The sequence below is a fragment of the Macrotis lagotis genome, chromosome X, assembly GCF_037893015.1.
Source record: "Macrotis lagotis isolate mMagLag1 chromosome X, bilby.v1.9.chrom.fasta, whole genome shotgun sequence".
Classification (NCBI taxonomy): Eukaryota; Metazoa; Chordata; class Mammalia; order Peramelemorphia; family Peramelidae; genus Macrotis; species Macrotis lagotis.
In genome coordinates this window covers 685301102-685316658 of record NC_133666.1, presented here as the reverse complement: position 1 = coordinate 685316658, position 15557 = coordinate 685301102, and the positions used below count along the sequence as shown (strand labels likewise).

Below are 15557 nucleotides of genomic sequence, written 5' to 3'. Positions count from 1 at the left end.
GTATAAATGTGTCTATATAGAGACATCTATAAGCACATGATGTATATTTAGACAGACTCTATCAGATTAGATCTAATCGTCTGAAACGAATATTCTATGTCTATAAACATGGTTCTCTGCATATCCGGTTTTTATATGCACACTGGTTTTCATAAACACACGTGTGTGTTCACCAGTATTTGCTGAATGGCCCCTGTGCACTAAACACATATAGGAATTGTATAACAATGAAACACTTCAACATATATAAAAGTCTGATCACATATATGTATTTATACATGTTACAGATATACATATATGTATACATGTGTGTATACACACATATAAACATACACTTGTCTGACAATGCTTCCCTAGTTCTTTGGAGCAGTGGCCACCACATATGATGCATATGTGTCATGTTATACATGTTCTAGACTGTCAGTCTTTTAAAATATTTGGATTGGTTTTGGTGTCGCAGAAGAGGGACAGCTGGGTCTGGAAAAGGGAAGACCTGAATTCAAAATCTGCCTCAGACCCTTCCTAGTGGTGTGGCCATGGGCCAATCACTTAACCTTTATCAGCCTCAGTTTTCTCATCTGTAAAATGGAAACACTAGCAGCACCTACTTATGTGACAATGCTTTACAAACCTTAAAGCATCACACAAATGTTTAACTTCTTGTTATTCTTGTAAGAGATTTCTCTCTTTGGGAGGGAATGAGGGGGGAATATTTGGAAATATAAGTGATGAACAGAAAAAAAAATCAATAACTTTTTAAAAATATATTCTTACTGAGTTGATTTGAATAGTACTTGTCTCTTGAGGAGGTTACAATCCAATATTATTCAAATAAAAATTTGAATATATTGGTATTCAATCCCAAGCCTGGCATAAAATTCAAAGAATATAGTAAATATAATTCAACATATTTAAATGAGGTAACAGCCATAAAAAGTATTTTACAAATTTTAAAATGTGGCATATAAATATCCATTCTCATCACAACTATTTGTCCTCTATTCATTTGTCTAGAGCGTTTCAAAGTTTACAAAGCACTTCTTTAACAATAACCAGGGAAAGCAGGTGGTATAGAAATAGTATTAACCCCATTTTACAGATGAAGAAAATGAGTCTGAGAGAGAAGACTTGTATCAGAGCCAGCACTATGTACTCTGCTTTTCCCACTGTGTCTCCACCATGCCAGTTGCCTGAAACCATGGACTACCCACCACCTTTCTTCTCCCCAGGCCCTTGGAAAGGTTTCCCTTGACTAACAGTGGGTAAGGCTGACATCTTTCCCATCCGGTTCAAAATCAAATGGTTCTGTGAGGTTAAAAAAAAAGTTATTTCCCAGACCTTCCAGATCAGACAACGTCTTGAAGAGCACAGATCCCTACGGGATAGAGTTTGGAGCTGGCTCAGAGCCAGAGTCAACCATGCGGCAAACCCCCTGCCAGCTGAAAAACAAACAGTGGGCCCCGAACTGTTCTAGGCCCACATGAATGAGTCATGCTTGGGATGCAGAATAAATAAACGTTCCAGGTCATACCCCACATTCCCCCAGTTTAACCAAAAAGGAGGAAGAGAAAAAACAAAAGAAATGGAGGAAACTGAAAGACAGAGAGACAACACCACAGCCTAGCAGAGAAAATGTTGGAATTAAAGGCTTGGAAGACACAGGTTCAAATCCCACCTGTTACACTAGTTAGCTCATTTGGCCCTAAATCTCATCTGTAAAATAGGTATCATAACAACTGAAGGTAAAAGACATATTGGGTGGACCCCACCCTGTGACAAATTTACTGCAGGGAGATCAGGGTCAAGAGTCACCTGGGAAGAGGAGGTGGGGTTGCATAGCCAGGACTCCCAACATAGATAAGATTAGAAATCAATTGGAATTCTGAAGAAAGCTGACCTTGGAGGATTCAAGATAAAAAGTGTGAAATGTTGTCCAATCTTCCTTAAGTTCTTTCTATTATAATTAAAGGCAAGATGGGAAAAGGCAAGCTCACCAAGTGACCCTCCAGGGTTCCTTGGACATCAGGAGATAAAATCAGATACCAAAAATCTAGATCCCTTTCCTCAAACCATATACTAAGTATTTAATAAATGGTTATTGGGAGAGAAAATCTCATACAATATTGTCACTCCTCCATTTAATAATAACTGAACTTTACCGGTTCAGGCACTATCTAGCTAAGGTGGTGGTGGACAGAACCCTTACCCTGAAGTCAGGGAGAGATGATTTCAAATCCTACCACAGACACATCCTATCTGTGTGTGAGCACTGGGCTACTCACTTTACCTTTGTCTGCCTCGGTTTCCTCAACTGTAAAATGGGGGTTGTGAGAGAACCCACGTCCCAGGGCTGTAGTGAGGATCAAATGAGAGTATCTGTAAACACTTAGCTCACAGGAGGCATTTAATAAATGTTTGCTCCATTGTACACACTAACAGCAACATCATGTTGGACTTGCTCATCTCAGCAGGACAATAATCAAAGCTTGTGATGGCAAATGCCATCCACATCTGGAGAAATAACTATAGAGTCTGAATAGAGACCAAGCTTACTATTTTCAATTTTTAAAATTTGTTTTATGGATTTTTTCCCTCTCATGGTTCCCCCCCCTTTTTGATTTGATTCTTCTTTCACAACATGATTAATATGGAAATATGTTTAACACAGTTGCACATGTATAACCTATATTATTAAATTGCTTTCAGCCAGGGAAAGAGGGGGAGGAAAGGGAGGAAGAGAGGGAGAAAAATATGAAACTCAAAACCTTACAAAAAATGATTACTGAAAACTACATTTGCAGGGAATTGGAAAAATAAATGATTTTTAAAAAATATTTATCCCTTCCCTCCCTCTACAAAATACATTCATACAAAAGTCTTATTTCCAGACATGTAATTGTTCACAAAATTTTTTTCAGATCCATTATCTCATTGGATCCTTCATAACCTCTTCTAAGTCCCTTCCAGCAGGGAAGGAAGTATTTTACAGAGAAGGAAAGTCAGAAAGAAGGGCTTTTCCCATGGACACACTCCCAAGTCTTTCACACTTAGTTCAAGCCTTCCTCTCCTCTCTAGTTCTCTGGGACAGTCCCCTGCATTTTCTCTCTCCTCCCCAATTCAATGTTCAAACAGCTACCAAAATGCTATTCTTAAACCACAGAGCTGGCCCAGTCCCTCTCCTGCTCATGAAGCTTCAATACCTCCCTATTGCCTCTCAAATAAAACTCAAAGTCTTCAGCCCCCTCATGATCTGGCTCCAGTCTGCTTTCACTCTCCTTCCCCTCACCCATTTGACACACGGGACAAATTAACCTGCCTGCATTCTCCATAGCCCTATGCCTTTGCTGGCCCCAAGCCTGGAACATAATCCCTTCCTTAGCTTTTCCTGGGAAGCAAAGTCCTGTTACTTGCTTCCAGGCTCATCTCTTGTGGCCATCAGCCACAAAACAATCCCATCCTCACCCCCCTTGATGTTAGTGCTGTCTCCCTCTCTAAGGACCTAGAATTTAAATACCTTTCTTTTCCCCAGGAGAATGTAAGCTCTGTGAAGGACAGGGTTGTCTAACTTCTGCATCTGCTGCATCTAGAACATTGCTCCAGTCCTCAATAAATAGTGGTTGAATTAAAAAGGAAACTGATTTCCACCCAGTAAAGTTATTCCCAATTTCTCTCGGCCCCTCCTCACCTCCAGGAAGACACAGGTAGGTGCATGTCTGAGTCTGACACAAGTGTAGGCTTCTCAACATTACAGCAACAGGGTCTAGGGGGATCAAATCCATACGGAGTGCTGCCCTCCCTCTGCTCACCTTTCTATCAGCAGGATACTCTACCAGAGTGGTTTTTCCGGTAGGCACTGAGTCATCCTCACTCTCTCACCTAATCCCCGCCTTGTGGCCAAAGGCGCAGCATCGGTGGGTCAACTGGCATGGGTTAGGGGTGTAGCCCTTGGCTGTGATTCAGAGGAAACCTAAGCCACCCTCTATGAAGCAGAACCTGTGATCTTGGCCTCGTTAACAGCACGATCCTAATTGACTGGGCAGGATGTAGAATGCCAAAGCTGAGAGAGGCTTTGGGGGAATTTTAGTTTATAAGAAATGTCAAACAAGCCTTCTAGAGAGCAATTGGGAACTCTGCCCAAAGAACTAGAAAACCTTTGACCAAGGACCAGGTCTGTATCCTAAAGAGATCAAAGAAGAAGGACCCAGATGGACAAAAATATTTATAGCAGCTTTTAGGGTAGCAAAGAATTAGAAAACAAGATGTCCATCAATTGGGGGATGGCCAAACAAGATGTGATATATGAATGTGACGGTATACCATTGTGCTATAGGAAATGAGGAGTTGGTGTTTTCAGGAAAACTTGAAGAGACTTATAAGAACAGATGCAAAGTCAAATAAGCAGAACCAGAACATTATACATAGTAATAGCAATACCATATGATGATCGACTCTGAATGACTTAGCTATGCCCAGAAAGACGATGATTCAAGACAACTCTGAAGGACTTAGGATAAAAAATGCTATCTATCCTCAGAGAACGAGCTGATGGATTGTGAATGCAGATAGAAGCAGACTTTTTCTTTATTTTCTTTATTTTTCTTGGGAATGTTTTTCGTGTGTGTGTGTGTGTGTGTGTGTGTGTGTGTGTGTGTGTGTGCACCTGTGTGTGCCCTGTGTGTATATGTGTGTGTGTGGTTTTATACAGCATGACTTACATGGAGTTGTATTTGCATGACTATACATGTAAATCATAAAATTGCTTGCCTTCTAACAGACGGGGAGTGAGTATTTGAAAATCAAATTTTTTAAAAAGAATGTTTGAATTGTTTTTATATGTAATTGGGAAAAAATAAAATATTAAATTAAATTTTAAAAAAATGTCAGCTTATAAGGGGAAAGAAGGGAGGGAGTAGGGTGGGAAGGAAGGAAGAGAAGAAGGAAAGAAGGAGGGAGAGAGAGGGAGGGAGGGGGAAGGAAGGAAGGAAAGAAGGGAGGGAGGGAGGGAGGGAGGGAAAAAATAAAGGAAGGACTCCTCAGAGGAGCCCAGGTGAGTTGTTCTACATCTCCAATGGAGGCCTTGGGACCTCCATCTCCTATGGCTAGGGCAGGGAGCCCAACACCAATTTGTCTTAAAAAGGAAATTTGAAGGCAGTTTTCTGAATACTGGACCCAGTCACATAAGTGGCTAATTCCTAGTTCTGGAGTCCTCTTGATGGGGGGCGGGGCAGGGCATGGTGAAAAGTGAAATTTATACCTTCATAGATCATTTTTAAAAATCAAGAGCTTTTGTTCTAACTCTAGAAAAGAGAGGAAAAGGGAGGAAGAGAAAAGGAAGAGAAGGAGTAGTGGCAGCAGCAGAGGTGGCCTGAATCAGAGAGGGAATTATCTTTGTGATCTGGGGAAAGTCACTCATGACTTTCCAAAGCTAAAGAGGGAAGAAGTGTGGTCCAGTGGATAGAGCTTTGGGTCTGGGAGACAGAAAGATCTGAGTTCAAACTCTATCTGAGGCACGCCTTAGCTGGGCAAGTCAATTAGCTCTGCCTGCCTCAGTTTCCTCAGTTGTAGGTGATGTTACTTCCCAAACAAAGAGGGTCATAACATCAAAAAACGAATGATGACATATCTTGGCACATTAGTTGATTATGGTGAGGATAATTTGGGGCAAAGACATCCTTCCCACTGCCTTTTCCAGAACCGTCATCACAGTACAATGGGGATACCTCTCAGGGTTGAAGAGAGGATCAAATAAGATGATCTTTGATAGAAGAGGTCAGCATAGTACCTGGTCATATAAATAAATGCTAGTTGTCATCAATCATCAGCAGTAACCCACATTTCCCTATTTAAAACAAAGCATTTGACATAAATCATTTCGTGTGAGTCCCACTCCAACCTTGTGTACAAGTTTTATCATCCCCATTTCACAGAAAAGGGAACTGAGGCTTAGAGATGTAAATTGCTTTGTCCAGGGTCATATCAGTAATAAGTGGAAGAATCAGAATTTGAACCCAGATCTTTCTGACTCCAGGCTCATGGATCTCTCCACTGAAGCACATGGCTTTCCTCTTTCCCTCTGAAAGTCTTGAGGAATTCCCCCCAGATCATACAGGTGGTTCTCTCTGGGCCTTTGTAGATTTACTCCTCTGTAAAAAGAGGCAAGGACTGGACTGGATTGGGAGAGACAGGGGGTCAGGGGAGGGGAGAGGAGTTGTTTTTTGCCTTTTTGCTGTCATGGACCTTTGGGCACCTGGGAAAACCAAAGGGGTCCTTCTTAAGATCATGGGATATGTGAGACTACAAAAAAGAACAATTACTGTGGAATTATAGTCATTCAAATATATATTAAAAAAAAAAAAACAAGTTCACAGACCCCAGGTTAAGAACTCCTAAATATGGGATTTCTCAGACTCCTCCCAGTTCTGACATTCTCTTTACTAAGACCTCTCCTACTTCTGACTTTCCCTGTTCTTCTCCCAACTTTGACCTTCTCTAATCCAATAGCTTTTGGAGTTACTAAATTCTTTAAATATTCACAGATTTCATATAACTCAAGGATCTCTAACATCTATCTCCTGTGGTTGTAGAATGTGGAGTCCCCTTATTTCTATCTGTCCTCAGAGGTGGCAAAGATGAGAGAGAGAGAGAGAGAGAGAGAGAGAGAGAGGGACCTTGACAAACAGGGACAGACAGACATGAAAAGACAGAGACAGGGATAAAGACAAAGAGAAAGACTGAGACTGAGACAGAGACAGAAGACAGAGACAGAGACAAAGTAGTGGGTCCCATGTGACTTAACTTAAACCCTTCCCTTCCCTCCCGGCCCATATACTCCAGACTCGGCCTCTGGGACACAGCTACCTCTGGCTGAGCTCTGGTTCCCCTCCCTTCCCCCACTCTTGTTAAGCTGGCCATGTGCCCCCCTCCCCTGCTTGTCAAGCCCATCAGTTGCTGGAGCTAGTGACATCCAACTCCTCAACTCTGGGTGAGGGGGAGGGGGTCAGACACATTAGAGCAGATCCTAGCCTAGCTCTCATAGTTACCAGTCCTCAGGCCTAGGTCCTGACCAGTCTGAGGGGCTTTAACAAGAACTCACCACTAATCTTAAACATGCAGGGGATTTAAAGCTGGAAATGACCTCTGAGGTAATCTAGTCTAACCTCCTCCTTTTGCAGAGGAAGAAACTGAAGCTCAGGTAGGTCAATGATTTAAGCAAGGTCACACATAGTGGATGAATGTCTAAGGCAGGAAGTAAGCAGAGGCCCCCTAATTCCCATCAAAGGACTCTGTTCTTCATTCTGAGAAGCTTCTCATCACACACAGACTCTTCAGAGGCATGGTGGGTGCCCTTATTAGAAGACAAGCCCCAAGAGTCCACAAGACCTAGAGTCAGACAGATTGTATGACCCTGGTCTAGTCTACTTCCCTTAAGGTGGCCCCCAGCAATTATCCAAGGCACTAAATTGGCAGAGCAGAAGCTAATCACCATTGGCTGAGAAAGTTTCCATGCTGGTAACAATGAATAATGAAATTTTTAATCAAGACCAAAAAACATCTACTATGTGCATCTCATTAAACCAAAATCCCTGCTCTCAAGGAGCTTACACTGTACTAGAGAGACAATCTCTTCTCCTGAATTAAGAAACCAGTCAATGAAGAAGAGAAATTCAACAGAATTAGACTCATAGCAAGTACCTGCTGGGCTCATTACTGAGGAATCAAAGACAGAAGTTGGCACAGGTCCTGCCCTCAAAGAGCTGAGTGTCTACTGAGAAGATAGGGCAACTATAGATGTTTCCAATAAAAACATGATATGGGGGCCACAAAATTCAGGAGAATCATCAAGGCCTGGATTTTCCTGAGCACACCAGGTCATACCCTCTCATTCCAGGGCCATTTCTGCCATGAAGCCTCTCATTCAGACCCCCACCCCCACCCCCAATAAAAGGAACCTCTCTTCTTCCTCCTCTCAAATACAGATAAAGACTTCCCCAAGGTTCAGTTTCCTTCTCTGTTTCTTTCACTGAGGCCCTTCCATCTTTAATTCTATAATCCTATTCCTACCTCTCTTTGGATACTAATGATAGTCTAATTATCTTATAATTACTTGCTGACATAATGATTTTCCATGCTGGGTAAGACTTGGAGAACCCAGAAGATGTATTAAGCATTTTTGATTGCCTGGAAGAGCTGTGCCAATGGCAAATAGAAACAGGGCCTGCTAATTTGCATCCAAGCATCCCTGTGGGTTGAATATTGACTTAGAAAACCACACATTTATTGATAGATCAACACATTAAAATATGATGGGAATTCTATTTTAACCAGTTCTGGTCACATTTGGGAGTGTCATTCAGCCTAAGGTTGTGTTAGACACCTCTAGCTTGCCAGGGCTGTGCTCAGCACAAGGGCTCCAGAAAGGTCTGCAAAATGAATGCTACAAATCAGTAATTAGAAAATCTTGGGGCCACAGACATTACAAAGCTCAACAGAGTTTTGTAAGAATGGATGAAGATGACAAAAATACAGACAGAAAGGAAGAGTTATATGAACTGATGCAAAGTGAGGATGAAGCAGGAACACGATATAGACAATGGTTACAATGTAACAAGGAAGAAAGGGAGCATGGACATGGCTGTGAGGCCCCCTGTAGCTATCATTTTAAAGAGGAGGATGGGGCGGCTAGGTGGCAGTGGATAGAGCCCCGGCTCTGGAGTCAGGAGTACCTGGGTTCAAATCTGGTCTCAGACACTTAATAATGACCTAGCTGTGTGGCCTTGGGCAAGCCTCTTAATCCCATTGCCTTGCAAAAAAAAAAAGAGGAGGACAAGAAGATCCAGAATGGATAATCTGGTTGTAGTCACAGCTAGCAACTAATAAAGCAGGGATTTGAATCTAGGGCCTCTGACTCTAAGCCACTGTGTCATGTCTCACAGAACCATGAGGTGACAGAGGCATCAGAGTCCAATTTGTCCTGCTCCTTTATTGTAGGGATGATGAGAGAAAGGGAGAAAGAGACAGAGACAAATAGACAGAAAAAGAGTTAGAGAAAAGAGACAGAGGCACAAAAAGAAGAGAAAGAAGGAAAGAGATAGAGAGGGAATAGAGAGAGAAAAAGAGGGAGGAGAGAAACAGAGAGTAGGGGAGAGAAAAGAGAGGAGAGAAAGAGAGAGAGAGAGAGAGAGAGAGATTGATCATTTATTTAAATACTTACTTACAAAGGGTTAGTGAGCTAAGCAAGTCCTGGGGATGCAAATACAGCAATCAATATAGTCCTTGCCCTCAAGGAGGTTACAAGCTTTTTTTCTCTTACCTCTGAGCCTAACAGGAAATAAAATGTACATTTCCATATTCAAAGTACAACAGAAAAGAATGATACTTAGACTTCTGAATCACAGAATTATATGATTTCTGTAAAAATAGTCATTACAGCTTGTTTTTCTTTTAAATTGATAATTCAATAGCTAATTCTCAAAGCTGCCTTAGTCATCTGTGATGCTTGCACCTTCTATTCTCTTCTGTACATTTAAAAAAATTCTTCAATGAGACTTTTTTCTTTATTCATTTTTTTTTCTATTCTAAATCAATCCTCTCTTTCCATTCCTCTCCTCCGCCTTAGGGGAGGGGGAAGAGGGGGTAGGAAGAAGAAAAACCAAAGATCGTCACAAAAAAATAGAGGAAAACAAAACAACCCACACTGGCAATGAAGGAACTTACTTCCTAAGGGGAAAGGGGGGAAGAGCAGGGAAATAAATAAAGGGGAGTTAGAAACTGGGGGGAGGAGAGGTGTTTCAGCATAGGATGGGCAGGTTTGGTTCCAGGCAAGACTGGATGAATGAACATGGTCAGATATCCCTGAAGCATAATCTTAACTTCCACTTGAAGGAAATAAGAGAGATGGACCAGAGTAGAAGCATCAGGGTATGAAGTTGGTCAGAAGACAAGAAAAATGACTTGCTCAAGGTAACAGGGAGTCTGCAGCAGAGTTGAGATTGCCATCTTTCTATCTATAGGGCTCCCTCATTCCACATTAAGGACTCCTTCCCAGAATACCCAGCTAAGTAACATCTTTGTTAATGAAGATGTGTACTTCAGTGTTAGGCTTAGATTTCATTAAGCAGAAATTAATCTAGGGTTAATAAAACCTCTGAGAAGGGTTAAAGTTGTCTCCCAATGCCACCTATACTTGAATGAGATGCTGCCCACCTCCTTTCCCCTTCAAGAGAGATGAGTACAGGGTCAGGTCGAGCACCAGTCCTAGAGTCAGGAGGACCTGAGTTCAAATTCGGACTCAATTATGCCCTAGCTATGTGACCTTGGGCAAGTCACTTAACTCCATTGCCTTGCAAAAACCAATAAGATAAAAAAAGATGAACATCAGAAGGGACCTGAGGGTATCTAGTCCAACTCATACATGAAAGGAATCCCCACCAAGATATGACCACCAGGAGGTTTGATTTTGCCCCTGCCTGCTCATCTACAAGGAGGGACAATCTACCCCCTCTTAGAGATAGCCATGTTCCTACCATTTCCATCAACAACACAAAGGCCTCTCAAGGCCACAACCCAGTCCCCACTGACATCAGCCCAACTCCAGAAGTCCCAGGTGTAGGGCCTCACGCCAAGTTAGGGATGAGGATGCCAGAACTACCCCTCACCCAGCCCCAGGCTGAGGCCAACTTCATGAAAAGGAACTCTGTTCCCAGAAAATCTCCTATTAGGGGTATTGCTGTCTGAGGTTTGGCAAACTTGGTCAAACTATCTTTTTAACTCTGTGGGGCTCAACCTGTGACCATCTCCCTGCCCATCAGGATCTTGCTCATTCCACAAAAATCCATGAGGACCACTGTGTAACCTTGCACACTCAGTAAATCCTAGAGCACAGTGAAAATGATGATGATGATGATGATGATAACTGCTAAAGTGTCTCCCAGTTCTTAAGTTCTTGGTTTCTTAAGTAGTCCAACAACCTTGGGGGGCAGGGTGCACAAAATATTACCATTCCCATTTTACAGATGAGGAACCTGAGACCCTGCAAAACAAAACTAGATCTATAAGGCATTCCTGAGGTCACAGAGCCAAAATTCTGACCCAGGGGCACTGCTTCCAAAACCCAGCATTCTTCTCAACCCACAAATGAAATAGTAGTAATAAGATAATATTAAATAGAATTATATTAATATTAATAATAAGGATGGAGAACAGACCATTCACTTGTGCAGGGTAGCATCATTCCTGCACCTTATGGTCTTGGGGAACAAAAGAGACGGGAAGTGACTGGTCCAGAGTTTTAAGATTAGTAAGCCACCTTAACCTATATCACTCATTGGCCACAAATTTAAAATTTCAGAGGATCAAAGATTTATAGTTGGTCAGAGGTCATCTGGTCGAGCTTTATTTTATAAGGAAGAAAAATGACCCTTTTCTGCAGACACAGAATCATACATAGCCTCTCAGAAATTATCTAGTGCCAACTCACTGTGCCATGACGCCTTCTGAGCCAAGAAGTGAAGCAAAAGGGAGTATGGGGCAATGGTAACGTTTGAAATAGGAGTCAGAGACGATGTGATATTCAAATCCCATCATAAAATACTTTGGCAAATCACTGAACTGATGCCCTGTCTCAGTTTCCTCATCTGTAAAAAACAGAAAATGATAGCACCAACCTCCCAGAGTTTGCTCTGAGAATTAAAAAAAAGATTTTTAAAGTGATTTGCAAACCGTAAAAGTGCTCTATAAATGCTATTCTTTTTTTAAAAAAATTTTTTTATTTGTTTAAGGCAATGGGGTTAAGTGACTTGCCCAAGGTCATACAGCTAGGCAATTATTAAGTATCTGAGGCCGGATTTGAACTCAGGTCTTTCTGAGGCCCAGTGCTCTATGCACTGCACCACCTACCTGCCCTGTAAATGCTAACTGTTATTAAACCTCAATTGGTATTATAATTTTTAAACATTATTAAACATTTAAACATTATTTAAGAGTTATTGGCTGGTGGGTTTAGGGAGTTCTCAGAATAGGGAAACTGCTCTTCCCATGGGTTGTGCTCACCACATCACAGGCATCATGCCCAGGCTCATCAACCCTGGAGCCCCAGCCCAGCTTGGGAGACTCTGCCATACTGGCTCCGGATGACCTCTGACTATACAAAGCTTGGCCCCCAAACCTCTTCCAAAGGCTGTACAATAAACATTGACATCCGGCTTCCTCTCTCTCAAGTACCTCATCATTATACAAATAAACAGTGAGTTCCCCCCCAAAAAAGAATCTTAGTCACCGAAGGGAAAACAAAACAATATACACATCACACCATCCTCTGGGGAGTCATCTTGGACCCCACCTGGAGAACAATCATACACCAGCCTGGCCATCCTCCCATGGGAGCCCAGACTTTCCTGCCTTAAAGGCCTCTTGTGGAAATGAGGCAGTCCTTTTCAGGACAGTAGAAAGAAGCCAGGCTCCACAGTCCAAGGTCCTGAGTTCAAATCCTACCTTTGAAGCTTGCTGTTTAGATGACCTTTGGCCTCAGTTTCCTCATCTCGATATTGGTGATGTTGCATCTATGGCTTCTATGGAGCCTTCAGTCCTAGAGTTGTGACTCTATGTCTTCCCCATGCTCAGGGACAGGATTTTGCATGCACACCTTGCAAATGGCTAGTCCAGTCCTCTACCAAGCCAGGGCATCCAAGTTTCAGAGCTGAGAAGGAACCTGAAGTCATCTCCTTCAACTCCTCCTCCTCCTCATTTTACAGACAGGAAAACTGAGGGAAAGAGAGGCAAAACGATTTGTCTATGGTCACAAGACAAGGAACAGGGCCCAAGCCAGAATTAAGAACTAAGTCTCCTGACCTAGTGAAGCCCTCTGTCCTCCACCCGGAACTGAATTCTTATCTGGAGACTCGAAATCAAGTGTCAAAGAAGTTTCCACTTTCAAAGTGCCCACAGATAAATCATAAATGTTGCCACTTGGATGATGCCCCCAATGGCCTGGCAGGCTAAGGTCTGATCTTTTGAGCAAGGAATGAGCCTTCTTTTTTGCTACTAAATAGCTATTCAACCTTCCCTTTTTGAATAAAAAAGACACAGGAAACCCAGAAACTACAGAACAAAGAAAGCTACCAAGATCCTGGGGAAGAGCACCAGGCCTCAGAGGCTGGAGACCTAAAGGCCCTGCAGCCTCAACCGAGGCCATGTGCAGACATCAGGGACCCCCCCTGAGAGGCCAGGTAAGTCTGGGGACCCATGATCAGAAACATGTTTGCAAATGTAGAAAATAAAATTCATAGAATGACAAAGGGAACCCATCATATGGAAATGCAATGATCACAAAATTTCTAAAGAGAAGTTCACAGATCCCAGGTTAAGAAATATGGAACTAGAAGGTCTCTAAGGGCACTCCCAATCAGACATTCTATGTGCTAATGCCTCCCTTACTCTAGCTGAGCCCTGACAACCCCTGTTCTCAGGCCTCTCTATTTCTGATATCAGCACCCTCCCAGTCCTGACATCCCCATATAAGGACCCTTCCAGCTCTGACATTCCCTGGTCTAAGCTCTCCCAGCCCTGATATTCCTTATTCTAAGTTCTCCTAGATCTGACACTCCCTGTTCTAAGTTCTCCCAGCTCTGACAGTCTCTGTTCTAAGCTCTCCCAGCCCTTTCTCAGACCAATCCCAGATTCGCTAATCTAATATTGTAAGACAGGACAGTAAATTTTGATTTTAATACTACGGTCTGGCACCTGCTGACAGGCAGACCTTAGATTTCCCCCCCTCCTCCAGCACCTCATGGGCACAATTCACTGCCTACATCTATAAGTAGAGATAATTCCATAATTCCACAGCATCCCTTACAAAGTACCACTGATTCAAGGCCTTTGGAGGACTTCAAGACAGAAGCCAAGTGTCCCGAAGGCTCAGAGCTGGGAGGGACCTTCCTTCCTCATGCTCTGAATACCAAACTCTGAGAGACTTGGAATAAAAAGATCATCCTCCAAGGCCAAGGCTCTTCCTCTCTCAAGATTGGTATCCTCATCTGCAAGAAGAGAACTTTGACCCTTAGGGCCCTTCCAGTTGGGACCTTCCCCTGCTCTGTTCTGACATTCTAAGATCTTTTAAGAGCAAACTTCCACATTTATACATAGATAGGAAGGTATTTTGCCAAACTTGGGGTTTGCTCTCTCAAACAAACATTTCCTTAAATGATCAAATCACATCTTACTTAAATCTAAGAGGCAGATTTTTTTTTAGCAAGTATGTAGACAGCTTGGGAGGATGGGAAACCTACCCTGGGGAGCTTTTGTTCCCATTTCCAAGTCCATAAACATCTTGAGAGCTGCAACTGTATCATTTTTGTCTTTGTATCTCTGTCACCTAACATGGTATCTGATATACAGCTGGCACTTAATAAATGCTTAATTGAGCTTTTTTAAAAAAAATTTGATAGAATGATAGAAAGAGCACTGAGTCTGGATTCAGATGATTTGGATTCAAACTCCATCTGGAATGAGCCTAGAAAAGTACAATCCAATTTCCTGATCTATAGTCATAGGATTTGATCAAATGGTTTTGAGGATGTCTTTGCTTACAGTTAATTGTGTCCACTGGCTGTGAAAGGGAAATGACACCAGTGAAGGAAAGACCCCCACAGTTCAAGGAGTGTGAACCCACAGAACTCCTATACAAAGCAGCAACCACTCCCTCAGAGAACCCAATCAGAAAACCCTCAAGTGGATGAGTTGAGGGAGCATCTCTGACTTCTCTTGTGATCCCAGATAAATTACTTACATCTCTCAGCTCCAGAGTAGGTGATAGCCTACAATGGCAGAGGGAATTTCCTCATTGGAAGTTCCCTATACTTAAAAAAAGTCACTTGCCTCCAGGGTCACTTTGGAAGGACAATCCATGGCCAAAATGATCAATGCCAAGTGAAATGAGTGACACCACTGCCCAAGGAAACATCCCATTCCATGCCACTCTACAAAGTGTCTTAGATTTCAGAAATCAATTTTTTGGTTCTTTTTGGAAGAGGCAGAAGGGTATGGGGTGAGTAGGATGGTTAAGATTTTATGTTGTTGTTGATGATGAACTGCCTTAAACAGTTACCTTGGAGATTCTCCTATTTATTCATTTTACATACAGGGAAAATTACCCATAATTACCACTTGTACCCCAAAACCAAGTCAGTGATGCCTGAGCCAACACTGGTCTCCCACTGTGATTCCTGTCAAAGGACACTGTCTAATACCAGGAGGCTGATCCCAGGACCTGTTCCTTTATGCCTCCAAAATCCTTGATGGTAGAAGCTTTAGTTTCCCAGCACATTTGGGACCCCATTGGAGTGGCAAAAAGGTTAACGTTTTACTTATCTGTTATAAGACCTCGAGCAAGCCTCTTTCTGGGCCTCACTTTCCCCATCTGTAAAGACTGGTTAAATGACCTTGGGATGCCATCCAGCTCGGGATCTATGCTCGGGCGATCCGATAACACAGATGAGAAAACCACCACTCAAGTGACCAGCTCAACATCCTGCCTCTTTGGAAATGTTCAATATGGCTAAGGA

General features: G+C 42.5%; 1 protein-coding gene across 4 annotated transcripts in view; it reads right to left on the bottom strand.

The window, feature by feature from the left end:
* Positions 1 to 15557, bottom strand: part of KIAA1671 (KIAA1671 ortholog) — a 319688-nt gene that overhangs the window by 299141 nt on the left and 4990 nt on the right. For 2 of the 4 annotated variants that reach the window (XM_074206146.1, XM_074206145.1), the window contains exon 2: positions 12490 to 12758. The exons of 1 other annotated variant lie outside the window; for it this stretch is intronic. The gene's annotated coding sequence lies outside the window, so the exon portion shown is untranslated. Of the gene's footprint in view, positions 1 to 3685; positions 4157 to 12489; positions 12759 to 15557 lie in introns of those variants that run through there. One more of the 4 variants, XM_074206147.1, reaches the window with a different exon arrangement.